This window comes from Macaca fascicularis, chromosome 20 (genome assembly GCF_037993035.2).
Source record: "Macaca fascicularis isolate 582-1 chromosome 20, T2T-MFA8v1.1".
Classification (NCBI taxonomy): Eukaryota; Metazoa; Chordata; class Mammalia; order Primates; family Cercopithecidae; genus Macaca; species Macaca fascicularis.
Window position 1 is genome coordinate 46,867,312 of NC_088394.1, and position 15,659 is coordinate 46,882,970.

The following is a 15,659-nucleotide window of genomic DNA, read 5'->3' on the forward strand; positions in this document are numbered from 1 at the left end:
GGCTGCCCAGCCTTCTGTGTGAGCCCACTCACATCAGCTTAGAGATAGATAGAACCTCTCCCAGCCTCAGTTTCCCTCTCTGTCACAGGGAGGCTGGGGAGGCCTCCCTCATGAGGCGAGTGTGAGGATGCAGGAAGACCTGGATTTATTCAAGCGCCAGGCCCTCCTGGCCCTCGCCCTCCTCCCCACTTTCTGCCGCTTTCGCCTGCGGTTTCCGTTTGGGGGGATTATCAGAGGAACCCAGTCTCAAAGTTAATTCTCTTAATGAATTGTAAATAACCAGGCCAGTATGGAAAATGCTAACGATCCCCTTTGAAATTCTAAGCATGTCTGGTTCCAGTTTACAGGCAATCCTCTGAAGAGGCTTGGGGTTGATGCTGTCACTGTCTTAGGAGGGGTGTGTGGAGCTCTGGCCGGCATGGCCCAGTGGGGCCCAGCAATGCCAGACAAGGCCGGGGCTTTGAAGAGCTCCGCTCAGTGCCCTGCAGGGGTGCGTGTCCATAGCTGGCGGGCAAAGACGCTGGGACTGTCTGCGTGGCCAGCCCACCCTGACCTTCCCTAATCCCCCACTCTTTTAAAAACAATTTTAGCTTTTATTTTAGGTTTAAGGGGTACATGTGCAGGTTTGTTACATGATTATATTATGTGATGCTAGGGTTGGGGTATAACTGAATCTGTCACCCAGGAAGTGAGTATAGTCCCCATTAGTTAGTTTTGCAGGCTTTGCCCCTCTCATTCTCTCCCCTATCTGCTAGTCCCCGGTGTCTACTGTTGCCATCTTTATGTCCATGAGTACCCAGTGTTTAGCTTTCACTTATGAGTGAGAGCGTGCAATATTTGGTTTTCTGTTCCCCCATCAATTCACTTAGGATAATGGCCTCCAGCTGCATTCATGTTGCTGCAAAGGATATGATATTGTTCTTTATTATGGCTGCATAGTATTCCATGGTGTGTATGTACTACATTTTCTTTATCTGATTTACCATTGATGGATACCCAGGTTGGTTCCATGTCTTTGCTGTTGTGAATAGCACTGTGATGAACATATGAGTGCATGTGTCTTTTTGACTGGACGATTTATTTTCCTTTGTGTACATACCCAGTAATGGGATTGTTGGGCCGAATGGTAGTTCTGTTTTAAGTTCTTTGAGAAATCTTCAAACTACTTTCCACCTTAGCTGAACTAATTTACATTCCCATCAACAGTGTATAAGAGTTCGCTTTTCGCTGCAGCTTCACCAGCATCTGTTGTTTTTTGACTCTTTAAAGATAGGTAGGCCCCCACTCTTTTCCAGGTATGTCACCCACCATTTTGGTATCATCTTTTTCTTTCCCATCAGCCTGTGAAGCCAGAGGTAGGGCTGGTTTTGGTCTTGAGTTTGCCATTAATTGGCCTGTGAACTTAGGCAGGTCATTTTCTCTCTCTGGAGCTTCAGTTTCCTCATCAGTACAAGAAATTAGATCAATGATTGCAAACTTAAAAGCCTCAGAGCTGGGCAGGTAATGCAGAATGATGAGAGCAGGCTGTGGGCCAACTGCCACTCAGTGAGAGTTTCATGGCTGTCACATGAAAATGCTGACCCAACAATTTCAGTTCTTGTGATTTTTTAAAAGAGAAATTGTAATTTTTATCCAAAATCTCCTCACTGAAAAATATTGGCAACTAATTTTTAAGCATTTGAACACCGCATAGGTCAAGCAAAACATGGGTGTACGCTGATTACCGTCTGTGGATCTCTAGTTTGAGACTCTGGCCCTGCAGCCCTGCCCATCAAAGGTCTTCGGATTTATTTTTAAGGCTGAGGCCCTCACTCTGCCCTCATAACCCCAGGTACCCCCAGCTCTATTCCTCCTGCTTGGGGCACTCTACTAGTTGTGAGATTGGTTTCAGATATTCGTTGGTGGTTTTTTTGAGACAGGGTCTGGCTCTGTTGCCCAAGTTGGAGTGCAGTGGCATGATCTCTCCACTCACTGCAACCTCTACCTCCCGGGCTCAAGCAATTCTCCCATCTCAGCCTCTCAAGTAGCTGGGACTATAGGCTCATGCCACCATGTCCAGCTAATTTTTTTTTGTTTTGTATTTTTTGTATAGACAGATTTTGCCATGTTGCCCAGGCTGGTCTCGGACTCCGTAGCTCAAGGGATCTGCCTGTCTTGCCTCAGCCTCTGAAAGTGCTGGAATTACAGGTGTTAGCTACTGAGCCTGGCTGGTCTTAGATATTTGGTTTCTACTTTTGCATCCTCTTGAATTCAGGTGCAGTCATGTGACTTACTTTGATCATTAACGGGAACAGATGTAACAAGTGCCACATAGAAACAGAAGCATGGAGAGCTAGCAGAAGCAACCTCATACTCTATTTCCCTCTGCCATAGGGCCTAGGATTGTTCCAGGTGCTGGCAACCCATCTACCGGGCTCCCAGACAACAATAATGCAAAGCAGAGCCCGTTTTGCCCTGCAGGGGACACATAGAGTGAATGAGAGTTCATGTATGTTTGTTATTGCAGCATAACGGATCCTATCCTGACTGTTACCATTTTCCTCTTACCCATAGCTGTTGGGCTCATGGTTGGCCTTCCAGAGGCCAGACAGACAGCTGGACAGTAGCAGCAGATGGCAATAGCAGCCCTTGATTTGACTTGTTTTGTTCTCTTCTGTGTCTCCAGTGTGTGACCCAGGGCTTGGCACATAGCAGGTACTCAATAAATATTTGTTAAATGAATGAATGTATTGGCACGTAGGAGGGTTTTAGCCATCTGGCTGGGTGGCCATGAAGGCCAAGGGAGGCTGCAATCAACTGTTGTGTATGGGTGGAACTTGGCTGGGTCTCTGACAGTCTTTCCTTGGTTATAAACATCTTCCAAAGTTCTGGGGAAGTCAGGCCCTGCCTTCAGGGTTCATGCTCCTAATCCCTAGGCTATGGGCAGACTGGAAAGGTCCCTGCATGTGATTCTAGGGCAAGCTCTGTTCTTTGCATGCCATGAGGCCCAGGACAAATCTCTTGTCCCTTCTCTTCTCTGCTTCCTCATCTCAACCTGCACTCATTTGAGTGCTGCCTTCACAACTACTATCACAGTCACGTGCCACCTTGATGACAATTGATTTAATGCTTTTTCTTTCTTTCCTTATACTTTATTTACATCCTAAGCAACATTTCTAATATGCATTAAAATAAATCTATGGCTGGGCAAAACTTTAGCACCATTCTTGAATCATTTGTCTCCTTTTCATTTTTTTTTTTTTTTTTTTTTTTTTTTTAGGATCAGAGTCTTGCTCTGTTGACCAGGCTTGAGTGTAGTGGTGTGATCACTGCTCACTGCAGTCTTGAACTCTTAGGCCCAAGCAATCCTCCCACCTTAGCCTCCTGAGCAGCTGGGATTACAGGCATGCGCCACCATGCCCAGCTAGTTTTTAAATTTTTTGTAGAGACAGGGTCTTGCTATGTTGCTGAGGCTGGTCTTGAACTACTGAGCTCAAGGGGTCCTCCTGCCTCATGTTGGGATTACAGGCCTGAGCCAACGTGCTTGGCCCATTTTTCTGCCTCTTATACCACATTAGATTCCAATGTTCTGTCAACACAGCCTCAAAAACATGTCCCTGCTCTCTGGCTGCTGTCATTCTTTGCCCTGCTGCTGGACCCACTTAAGGTCCTTAACGCCAGCCACACTGGCCTGCCCTATGCCCCTGAAACTCACCAAACTCCTTCCTGCTGTGCCCCATTCGCACAGCTCTTTTCTCTGCCAGTAATACCCTTGCCCCAAGTCTTCTCTTGTCTCGATCCTTGGCATTATTTAGGTTTTGGTTTAAGTGCCACCTCCTCAGCGAGGTCGTCCCTGATCTTGCTGTCTAAAGTAGCTTTAGAATCTCCATTTCACCTCCTTATTTTATTTGTTCATTGCCTTTATCACTGTCAGCTATTTTCTTCCACATTTATAGGTTAATTGTCTCTTTCCACTAGAACAGGATTTCTCAACCTCAGCTCTATCGACATTTGGGGCCAGATCATTCTTTGTTATGGAGGATTGTCCTGTGCATAGTAGGTTAGCAGCTTCCTCTAACACATTCTCTACCTCCAGAAGCCAGCAGCACCCCCTCCATAGTTGTGACAATCAAAAATGTCTCCTGCAGGGGTGTGGGTAGTATTATGCCTGGGTGTCAAGAATCACTGCTGTAGAATGTGAGTGTCACCAAGACAATGGTCTCCCTCGTTCAGCTCTGCACCCCCCATGCCCAGGACACTGCACGGTAAGTAATAGTGGAACTGAATAAATTGGTGAAAGAATCATTAAAATAGGGGGAAATAACTCGAGTAGCACCTGAAGTCATGTGGCTTGCCCCCAAGGGTCTGCAAGTCGCGTTAGGGGAAATGCAGAGTGTCGCCTCTAAGATCACGTCCAACTTAAAGAACAACTCTGAGATTCTCCCAGACCAAAGGTCTCCATGGAGGCCAGGGCGAGCCTGAGAGGGTTGGCTCTAAGCATCCTGACGGGCTGTCAGTTTTTAATGCAAAACTGAAAGAAAAGTTTGCAGCCACGACAGGGCACAATCTGAAGAAGATAAATCACAGTTACTTGCGGCCAGCTGACAGCAGTTTAAGCCGCTGCAATCATCGGGCTCCGAGGGAGAAGCTTCTTTTATCTTACTAAATGCAAAAAGTAGAGCTGAAATTGGCAATATCGTGGCCCTCTCAGCGGCTGGGCTTTTTACATAAATATCAGCAAGCAGTAAGTAAATTCTGTTGACGAAATGTAATAAAACAAAGACTGTTTCAAATATGACCATTCCCTGATGCATTCTGAAACCTCGTCCCACTCACTTATTGCACGCTGCTGAGATTATAAGGTTTGCTTTTATCTGTCAGAAATCAATATTTCAAACATCGGATAAAAGAGGAAATTGAACTGGGAATAGGCTGAAGTGCTGTAAAAACTACAAAGCACAATTATCAAAAAGCACTTAAAGTGCTTAATAGGACACACATATAAAAATGCTCAAATTAATGTCAGGGAGCCATAATGAGAACTTTTCCTATGCTTTTTCATCTCCACGCAGTGTAATTTGAAGGCTGGCCAGTCCATCAATATGGTTTTCAATTTCTATGATGCCCTGAGGACCCTGAGCTCTGCATTTGTTAGAAATGAGCCATTACATATGATTGGTTAATATTTCAGTTTATTGAAGATACATTATTTTGTATGGAGTGTTTAAGTTGTTGAGGTTTAACCATTACAAACAGTTATGACAAAAATAGATCCAGGGGTAAACAGCCTCCACAGTCATGCTTTTAATAAGCACAGCCATAACTAGGAAATTGGATTTCCAGGAGCTGGGAGACAGCAGGGGGAAAGTTGCAGAGACATGGGAGGGAATGGGAAGGACCCTCAGTTCTTCTCTGCACCCATAACACTTATCAGAAAATTGATGAGGATATCTTTTTTTTTTTTAAACGAAATATTGTTTGTTATTTTGTTGATTTCCTCTTAAAACAGAGGAACATTTCATTCCTTCTAGTGATCGTAAACATATTTGCCCCTTTCTAGAGAGGAATCTCTTCTCTGGTGTCTTTCCAGGCCAGGGATCTGCAAACATTTTCTGTAAAGAGCCAGATAGTAAATATTTTCATCTTTGTAGCTCAAGAGGCAAAATCAAGGATACTACGGAGGCACTTACATGAGAACCATTAAAAAATGGAGAAGCCAGTCTTTGCTCGTGGGCTGTATCAAGATAGAGGGCGACCCCTGTTTGTTTGAGGATCCCTTTGCTAGGCAGAAACGTGTGCTTACATAACTTTCATGATAGTTTGCGTCATTGTTGGGGCAGAGGCATAGGATAAAATAAATCTACAGCTGCTTGACCTGGCCTGTAAGACCCTGTGACCTGTGACCCGCCCTGCCCGACACCTTCCCCTCCACAGCCACACCCCTCACCACTGTGCTCCAGCCCCGGGCCCTTTGCTCTGCTGCTTGGTTTCTCTTCCCAAGACTTGCATTTTTTCTTCCTTCTGCCTGGAATATTCTCTCCCCGACACCCTCTGGGGTAGCTGATTCCTTCTGGAGTTTCAGATCTTGGTTCAAATGACCCCTACTTGAGAGGCCTTCCTAGGCTACCTGGTTCCGCCTTCCAATGCACTCCAGCGTGCATTCCCATTCAGATTTTATGTATTTGTTCAATTGTTTCTTATCTATCATCTCCCTCCTTCAAGAGCAGCCACCACATCTGATTTGTTTACCTCTGTATCCTCTGGACCAAGCACAAAATGGTTCTGAATGTGGTTTTCAATGTCTATTTCAACTGTTTCAAGTTCGGAGTCACCAGGCGCAATAACTATATGCTGAATAAGTGAATGAAAGAATGACAATTTATTATCCCTCTTGGGTAGCTGGTCCCACTTTGCTGACAAGAAAGACCATAGTCAAGAGACTTTCTCTCATTCCTAGGTGTGTGTCTCCCTAAGGAAGATAATTTATTGCATTTTGTTCATGGTGTTCCTTTTGCCTGGGGTCCACTTTTTGTCTCTTCCTTCCAACCCCAGCTCATCCATGAATATCCTAATTCTCCTCATTCCTTACCTGGATAAACGACCATTCCTCCAGGAAGCCTTCCTTGATCCTCCAGTCACGATGATGCTGGCCTTCTTGGGGCTCCTCATGTGTCCATGCCTCACACACAGCCCATCACGTGGCTGGGCTCACTTGGGGCCAGGGTCCTCTCCATTCCTCTCCCTTACAGAGCCTTGCACGCAGGGGTTGGGTCAGGGTCAGGACTAGCAGCTCGACAGCCAATGGGTGATGGCACCAAACTCCAGAGTCAAAACCTGCAGTCGGATCTGTCTCTAAATCACGCTGCCGCGGATTCATACAGCAAAATTGGTCTTGGAGCTCAAGCCATGATCTATGTCGTGGTGTCAATAAATGTTCTTCAGGCCTGCAGTCAGGTGTGAGATCTATACAGGGTTCTGCATGGAAGGGAGGTGGGAATGGCTAAGGAGAGTCACTCTGGAAGTTGTCTGGAAAAGAGGCATGAAGTTAGGGAACGTTTGTCTATGTGTTTGGTACCTGGCCTCTGACAGCTGAGCCTTTCTGTCTACACCTCTGCAAACATGCAGGTCTACGTCCTTAGATTTGAAGGTGTCCCTCTTAGCATGTAGACTGTGGAAGAGGGAGGCTCTATTGCTGCTGGAAGCAGGTGAAGGGGAAGGGTAGAGGTGAATCCTCTTTGCTCAGTTGTGTACTTGAACATGGGATGCAGAGCCTGTGTCTGCCTGGAACTCATGTCTTCTCCAGAGGAAGTTTTCTCTGGCTTGCGGGAGAGAATGCCGCTGTTCAGAAAGAAATTGCCTTTGGTGTGAGCAGAGAAAAGGGAACGATGTCAAATGTGAACAGGGGCTTTCCTCAGGAGGCTGGTGCAGTGTGAGCCTTACCTTTCCTTGGTGTTCCATCAGTCTACAACAGCTGGCAAGTCCTTGCATCATTTTTGTTTTCTTTAAAATGAGAAGGGAGAGGGTGAACCTGGTGCTCATAAGCCCTGCCTCGCCTGGTGCATATTTGCTGGCATGATGTGGAACAGGGTGGGTATTCACCTAGCTGCAATATCGGAGCTGTATAGATTGCAATTGGCAGAAACCAAAGTCCAACTACCAGAAGCGCAGAGAGGCTGAATCCGAGAAGGGCTGGACAGTCAAGTGCATAAAAGGATGGAGATACATCTGGGCCTCAGGACAATGAGACCAGGGGCTCAAACTCTGTCCCCCATTCATTCAGCAATGCAACCAGCACCTGCTGGGTGCCTTCTATGTGCTGGGCACTTACCAGGATCTGAGTAGACAGGAGTGGTGGCCCTCGCCCTCATGGGCTGACAACCAGCTTCTCTGTGTGCATCAGCATCTTTCATGCTCATTCCTTCCTGGCCAGCCTTCTGCACCCAGTGAAAACATGGCTGCAGACAGTGGGGACATCTCACAACTGCATGAAACTCTCTCATTCTGGGTCCAAACATCCGGGAGAAAAAAGGAAGCAGTGCCCATTGCGGGACCAATCCCTTAGGATCAGGGCTGAAGTCTCACTCTATGAACATGGAGGTTTCACTAGGTACTGTGGATAGAACCCCATTTTAGAGTTGGAGAAATCAAGTCTCCAAAATGTGATTAGCTTGCCAAAGATGACACAGTGTTAGAGTCAGGATTCAAACTCCAGTCAATCTGACCCCATACCCTGTGCTGTCTCTATAACAATATAATCAAGGACATTGGATGCTACTAGTCTGCAGACTTGGACAAGAGGGTTGGCTCCTCCAGTAGGAGGTGCAGGGCCATGGTGGAGGTGCGGAGGAGAGAGAGGAGACTGCTAAGTGAGGTAGCAGGGGCAGTGGCCGGGCATGTCTTTGTCTAGATAGGGAGGGGCAGGTTGCAACCTTAGGGTGGGTCAGAACACGGGTGAGAATGCCCCCGGGTGCCATGGGGCCAGTGCTCGCCCTCCAGATGAGAGACTTTCTGCAGCATCACACCCACCCAGAGAAAGAGCCTTGGCACTGCAGACCTGGGTCCCATGCATTGTTCCAAAGTCGCTCTGCCCCACAGCAGAGTGAGGTGAGCTCGTCCTGCGGGGACCATAGAATTGCACTTTTCAAAGCTGCGAAGTGCCTCTCAAAGAGGAGATAATGAAAGAAAGGAGATGTCTGCACCCACAAAGGAGAAGCATTACACTAAGTAGAGGATTTTGTAATTACATTCATTTGAAATAATCAAGCATTTCCCTATTAAGGGAACCTAAAGGAGGTGCTGGAGAAAGTGATCCAACCATTTCCCAGGGCTGCTCCTCATTGTTCGCATGAAGAAAAGGAGCTGCAAATATAGATTGGGCTCTCGGTGAAAGGAGGCGGAAGTCGATGGAGCAGAGGAGGAGGGAGGGCTGGGTCACTGTGCCCTGGCAGCCACAGAGCCTGCAACAGGCCAGGCGTTTGCTTGAAAGGGACGGTTGGGCACTGTGGTGGGGCCAGCAGGGTCCATGGGGGGAATTTAGAGCAGTGCTGTCCGAGAGAACTTTCTGGGATGCTGTACATGGTCTCTCATACTGTGCTGTGGACAGGGTGCCCGCTAGCCACCAGGGGTTGTTGAGTACTTGAAATTTGGCTAGTGTGACTAAGGAGCCAAAATTTTAATTGTATTTCAATTTAATTCAGTTAGTGAGTTAAACTAGTGGCTCCCGTACTGGACAGTGAAGAGGCGGAGAGAGTTGCAGGTGGTAGGCTCTGGTTGGTCATCTCCTAAGATCAGTACCTGCAGGGGCGAGGCCTCAAGTGTCCAAAGAGTCTGGACAGGTGATGTCAAGATGAGTGAGGTTATTAGGCAAATAAACAAAAATCTCATTTCTCTTGTAACATGCCACCCTTTGGGCCCATCTTTGGTTTTCCCATGTTCGAGAGACATCAGATAAGCAATAGGCCTGGTTCTCTGTTAAAAAGGGGCCTCAGGGCTACAGAGATCAGGCAGAAGTAGAGGCTCACACCACGAGGACTAACAGAACTTCTCTGTGGTCAAATCCAGAGCAAAAGTCTACCAGTTGCAACCTCTGCTGTAACAGTCCTTTCCGTCTTAGAGAGGAGGAAGAGGAGGGTCAACGTGGGTCAGAGACTTGGACAAAGTTGGTGGTAGACCCACGTAGGACTAAAATTCAGGTTTTTTTCATTCTCAGCCAGGGTGAAATATTAATAGTGAAAAATCATCACCATAGCACTAGAACGATTGTTTTTCACTGTGGTCTAAAAAATGGGAAGATTGTTTACTGTGCTCATGCTATGTGCCTGACCTTGTGCTAGGTGCCAGGAAATCAACCATGAATTAGAAGCATGAGAAGCTTGACAGGCATTCAGCATCCTGGATCCTCCTCCAGCAAAAACAAGATCTGGCATGAGATGAGAACTCACCCCACCCTTCCAGGGACCCTTCTTCAAGTGTGTCTTTTGGAGTCATAGCACTAGAATGAAAAAAAAGAAAAGCAAACCCTGACTTAGGTGCTTTTAACCTGTGTGATTTTGGGCAAGTCCTTTTATCTCTCGGAGCCTCAGTCTCCTCGCCTGGAAATTGGGATCATAGTCCTGTTTCATCAGGGAAGATCGAATGGCAAAACATATGTGAGAAAGCAGGTGCTCTATAAATGTTAGAGGAAAGGGAAGTTAGGACATGATTTAAGTGTATCCCATCAGTGGAGGCCAAGGCAAAATATTAATAGTGAACAATCATCATCATTATTAATATTTCTCTCTTTCTGGGGGATCCCCAGCCATAGCCCTCTTCATATGCTAGGAGATGCCACTCCATGTGACCCTTGGGGGACAGAGTCCATCACCCACCTGAGTGGCTGACACTTTCCTGCCCTGCTTGCAGGAGGCAGAGGCTTATAACCTGGTCTTGACCAATGACCTGCATCTGCCACAAATTTACCAGGAAGCGTGCCAAATAGAAGCAGAATGGACTGCTTCAGCAGCGCCCGCAGTCCTGGGTGGTCAGAGCCTGGATCCAGCTGTGGCAGCTGGTATTTTGTGGTGGCAGCAGGGACTACCCTACTGAACTGGGGAGACCTTCGCTCTGGCTCCTTGCACACACTTCCTTCCCCAGCCCTCCCGAGCAGTCTGGGATGCTTTCAACATATTTTTAAAAATTCTCTCTCTGTTTAAATCAGCCAGTCCATTTCTGTTGATTGCAACTGGGGTTCTAAGTGATACGCTTTCCTTTAAGGTTCAATCTGAGCAACCATGTGCATTAAGTGCAGGAAACAGGTTCAAGGGCACTTGACTGTTTGCCAGCCCGGGCCCCTCTGTCATGAGGTTGCATAGGTAAGTGGGCATTGCTAGAAGATACAGAGACGTTCATTACCAAACCGACCCCTTGTCAAACGGGTCCTCCTCAAACAAACAGCCCTCTCCTCTCATCTCGATTGATACCCATTTATTGTGTTGAAGAATCCTGGGCTCCCACACCAAGCCACTGGCCAATGATGGCCTGGTAGAGGAAGAAAACCATTGTTGGGAACAGCAATAGGCAAAGGGATTCAATATTCCATATTCAATAATTGATTGCCAAGTCGTTTAAATGTCACAGGTGAAGATTGGATTTTGGAAAACTGATGCAGCCTTTGAATAGTTTTCCCCAAATCTCCCTCTATATAACTGTGTGAAAATCTATCATGAGGGGAAGGATGATATATATTGCGGTGAAATAGTTTGGATTTAAAAAATAAACCCCAAATCGATAGTTTTCTTTATTCTAAGAATTAACACTACTGTATTACATTTATTGCCTATATTTTATTTCATAGAACATAAAATGAAATTTTTCTAAGTTTTACTTTCAGTTTTCAAGATAAGGCCTCAATTATTTATCTACTGACGACTAAGAAATGCTGGCTTCCATGTTAAGTAGCTTTTAACAGGAACCTGTTGCCCTTGGGCAACAAAGATATTTGGGAACAGCCTCTCTGTGCCTAACCCTAGCCAGCCCACATCCCAGCTGACCACAGCACCCTCCCAACTGTGACCTACTTGTCTTCTGGTACGTCATCCCCCTAATGAGGCCCATCCCAGCCCGGCTGGTGTCCCAGCAGATCTGGGCTGTAAAGACCAAAACGCTTGGCTCTCTGGCTGAGTTTGCCCCTGGCCCTTCACATTACCGCCTGACCCCTTCATCTCGAGCAGGAACTAGGCAGGGCGGCCGCAGCTGCTCAGCAGCCCCGGGCCACCCAGGAATTCTGGTCACTGTAGCTGCTCTAATTACTTTTTCCTCCTGCCTCCTGCTCAGGCCGTCTGCATGCTGATGGTGCAGGGCTGGGTCTCCACTGGATTGGAGTGGTATTTTTTTAGCATCCCAGCCAGTGTGTCCGGTTGACTGAGACATTTCGGGGAAGAAGCAGGTGCATTTACTTTTCAAGTATTATTTTACTAATCAATTGAAAAATTACCTTCATGAATGACAGAAGTGCAGACCTTTGGAGTATTTCATTAAAGGGAGCAAACATTAATTACGAATCTAGCCCAACCTTGCACAGACATAAATTATGGGCCTGATCTATTTTCTCTGTGCTTAATTGCAAGCAGTGACTAGTTCTTTAAATTATTATCTGCTAGGCCTCCAATGAAAAGAGAATTTATGGAGTGATATCCCGAGGCCTTGCTGGTGCCTACGCTGCTGCTCTGTGGGGATAGATGGAGAAGGAGAAGACCACATCAGAGGAGCCGGAGTGGCATAGGTGCCCCAGGGAATGTGTCACATCCTTTCAAAGAATGGAGAAAGGAACAATTTCCACCACTGTATTTCTAAGTCTCTGATCTGGTGTCTCAGGAGTTGGCCTGGGTCCCACTGAAATGGGTGAATTAGAGACAGATGCCCCTCCCTCAGTTCACTTACAGCCATCTGCCAGAAAGCAAAGGCATAAAAACTGTAGCAATCTAGGTTAACCATGCAGTAAGTGGCGCCCCCTGCAGTTGTGCAATGCAACTTGCACAGCTGTACAAGGTGGCCCTTGGGAATGGCCATTAGTCCAAATTAAGCTCTCTCTGCCTTTCAGATGATATCTCTCTTGCTGTAACCCCCATCCTTGCTTCACTGACACAACTGGTGGGTAAATATCCTTGAGTGGGCAGAAGTTTAGGATTTTTCCTTGAGGAACTGACCTCTACTTTAAAGGCATGACTCAAATCATAAAGACCTTTGAGTTTTATGGGAGCACCCACTCATAGGTGGGGCCTGGTGGTAGTGACTCCTGTCTTGGATGCTTTCTCTGGAAGTTAGTAGTCCCCAAATTGGGCACCCCAGACAGCAATATGGAGGATCAGGATATCCTTAGGGGAGAAATTTGGCCAGAATTGGAGATGAGATGGGGAGGAACAGCTGGCCTGGGCTCCTGGCTTTTGCTAGGGGAGTGGATGCTGGTCTCTAGTGGGCCTGGAGACCCAGGCTCCTCTGTGAGCCTGGATCAGGTTATTTGCTGTCCTAAAAATAGTCCCGGTGAATGTGAGTCCATTGATTGGGAAGCACACTCACAACCCCTTCTCTCTGAATGGGATGGGGGGCACGGTGAACAGTCTCAGCTGACTCCTTTACCACCGGCCTGAGGTCCCTGGACCACCTGGACTCACCAGAGAGGGCCCCAGACCACAGAACTGCAGGGCAGGACCAGGGTAGGATGAGACACTGCCTCTCACTTGTCTGAGCCTGGGCCATTTGCTATTGGGTTGAATGAAGAATGACCAATGGGAGAAACAGTGAGTGACCCTCTTCCATGTGGGTGTTCAGGCATCTACAGCCCCAGGTATGTCAAGAAGCCCTTCCAAACCTGAATCCAATCATGGCTCAGCTCTGGCCCTCTCATCATCTTGGTGCCTTTAAGGGTTTGGTGTCTCAGGCTATTTTTTAGCCCCTGGAGTGGTTGTTTCCATGACGTTTTCCCTCAGTCATTTGGTTTATGGCATTTTCCCCAACAATGACAGATCTAAGGCCAACTGGACAGAGCCCAAAAGTAGCCAGAGTACTGCAACAAGATTACCAGGTGCCAGGGGTCTACAAAAAAACCACAAAAGTTCTGGCACAGGTGTGTTTGACTGCCTGAAAAAATAGACAGAAAACACGATGGAAAATGATATTGCTCAAAATCACGATCTCTTAGTGGGATTCACATTTCCTTCTATCAGTCAGAGTCTTGGCTGGAACCAATGGCACACTCGGACTGGGCAACTAAGATAGTTTAATACAGGGGCTCTTTACAGAGGAATGGGCCCACCTGGAATGGAGCAGCACACAGGGCTCAGAATAGCATTGAACGACGACCTCTCCTAGACCTAACACAGTGAAGGAAGAGTACAGTTGCTAGATGCTGGAGGCAGAGAGCTGTGTGAAGAGGGCAGCTGGCAGGACCTTGGTGATCCTGGTGGGGGCAGGGATGTGGTCATGTCCATGACAACTCTAGGGGACAGGTCTGCTAGTGCTGCCCATCGGTTGAGTCCAGCTAGAAGCCAAAAGGCATGGGATCCCAGTTCTCCAGTTCATTTATGTGAAGGGGCCCAGAGCTGAGCAGGAAAGGGTGGAGAGAGGATTTGAGCAGCAAATGAAGATGCCCAGCATATTTGCCCTTGACTTGGTTTGAGAGTACCACTGATGTTCACATTGACATTGAGATGTTGAGCTCCACTGGCTCTTGACCCCACCTGCTGCCACACGGCCTCCCCATTCCTGTAAATCTCTCCCTCTCCAAGTATTTCAGAGAGTTCTCAGGGGAAGTCTCATGTGTGCTCACAAACAAGTCTTTTCTAGTTGGGTGTGACCGCTGCTCTGGGCACCACCGACAATGCATTGGAGCCTTGCTCTGCAGAGCTTCATGGTGATCTGCAAAGAAGTGAGGGAGAAGGCCTCTCCCACCCTGAGCTACACCTGCCAGAGGAGTCCCAAAGCAATGACAAGTTCTCCAACATCTTGAGTACAGTCTGGAGTGAAATATCCTTTGCAATTTTCACCTTCAGCTCTCTTGCTGTCGGGACTCTGATGCTAGTGCGCAAGGCTTTCCAGTAGACATGTCAGGGACAAACTGCTCCCGTCATCATATTCAGAATCTTAATTCCTTCCTTAATACCCTATAACCAAGGTTTTATTCCTTGATCGAGCTGGTCCTACTTGAATCTCTTTATCAGGATAGGCGCTCTCAGGAAGCCATGGAACTCTTAGACCCACCACCCAGTTTTCAAATTCATCTAAATCCTGGTGTGGTTTCAACCCAGGAACCTCACTATATAGGAAACTATCACATGATCCCTTGTCTTTTGTGTTACAAGATTTCATCATATCCCTGCTACATGAATTCACACAAATAAATTTTTTCTTCAGGACTCAGTTTCTTCATTTGCTAATTGGGGATAATAGTTTCTACCCTCTTGGAGTCATTGTGAGGATTACCTGAGATAATATATGTCAAGTGCTTAGCACAATCTCTAGAACATGTCTATTTTCTGTTTTGCATAAAATTTGAAGCATGTTAACAGTACACATTATCAGTCAGTTTCTTTCAGGGATAGAAGCCCATCTCACAGTGACTGTAGCATACATTTGTCAATCCTTTAGGCTGTCCTATGTTTGAACTCCCTTCTCATGTTTGGAAAATTTCCCACTTTTTGAAGCAAAGCCTGTCTTCCACTGTAGTAATGGGAAAATGCCCTTTGTTCACTTTCCCAGCCTCCATTGCAGCTAGAGTATGGTTCCATGACCTAAGCCTCCATCGGTAAAGATATAACTGCCCTAGACTTTCCGAAAGACATGGAGAAGCAGGGACTTTGTGGAATCCATTCCACAAAAGACAGTGACCGTGGTGGTAGCTATATTCAACCCCAGCAGCATCATCAGGGGTGCCAATGAGCAAGGTGAGATATGAGTGCTCAGTGTCACCTTCAATGGTGTCCCCCCATTCCAGTTTGATGGCATAAGTCTGGCATTGTTCTGAGCCATGTAGTCCCAGTCCTGGCTCTCCTGCCCTCGTGGAGTGTCTATGAGCATTTACTATCCTTTTAATGCATTCCTTCTCAGTTTAAGTTAGCCAGGGGTGATTTTTACTGTTTATGACTAAAAGCCCTGATTGAAACAATAGCTGAATTAAGGAAGATAATGGTAGCTGTTATTACGAAGAG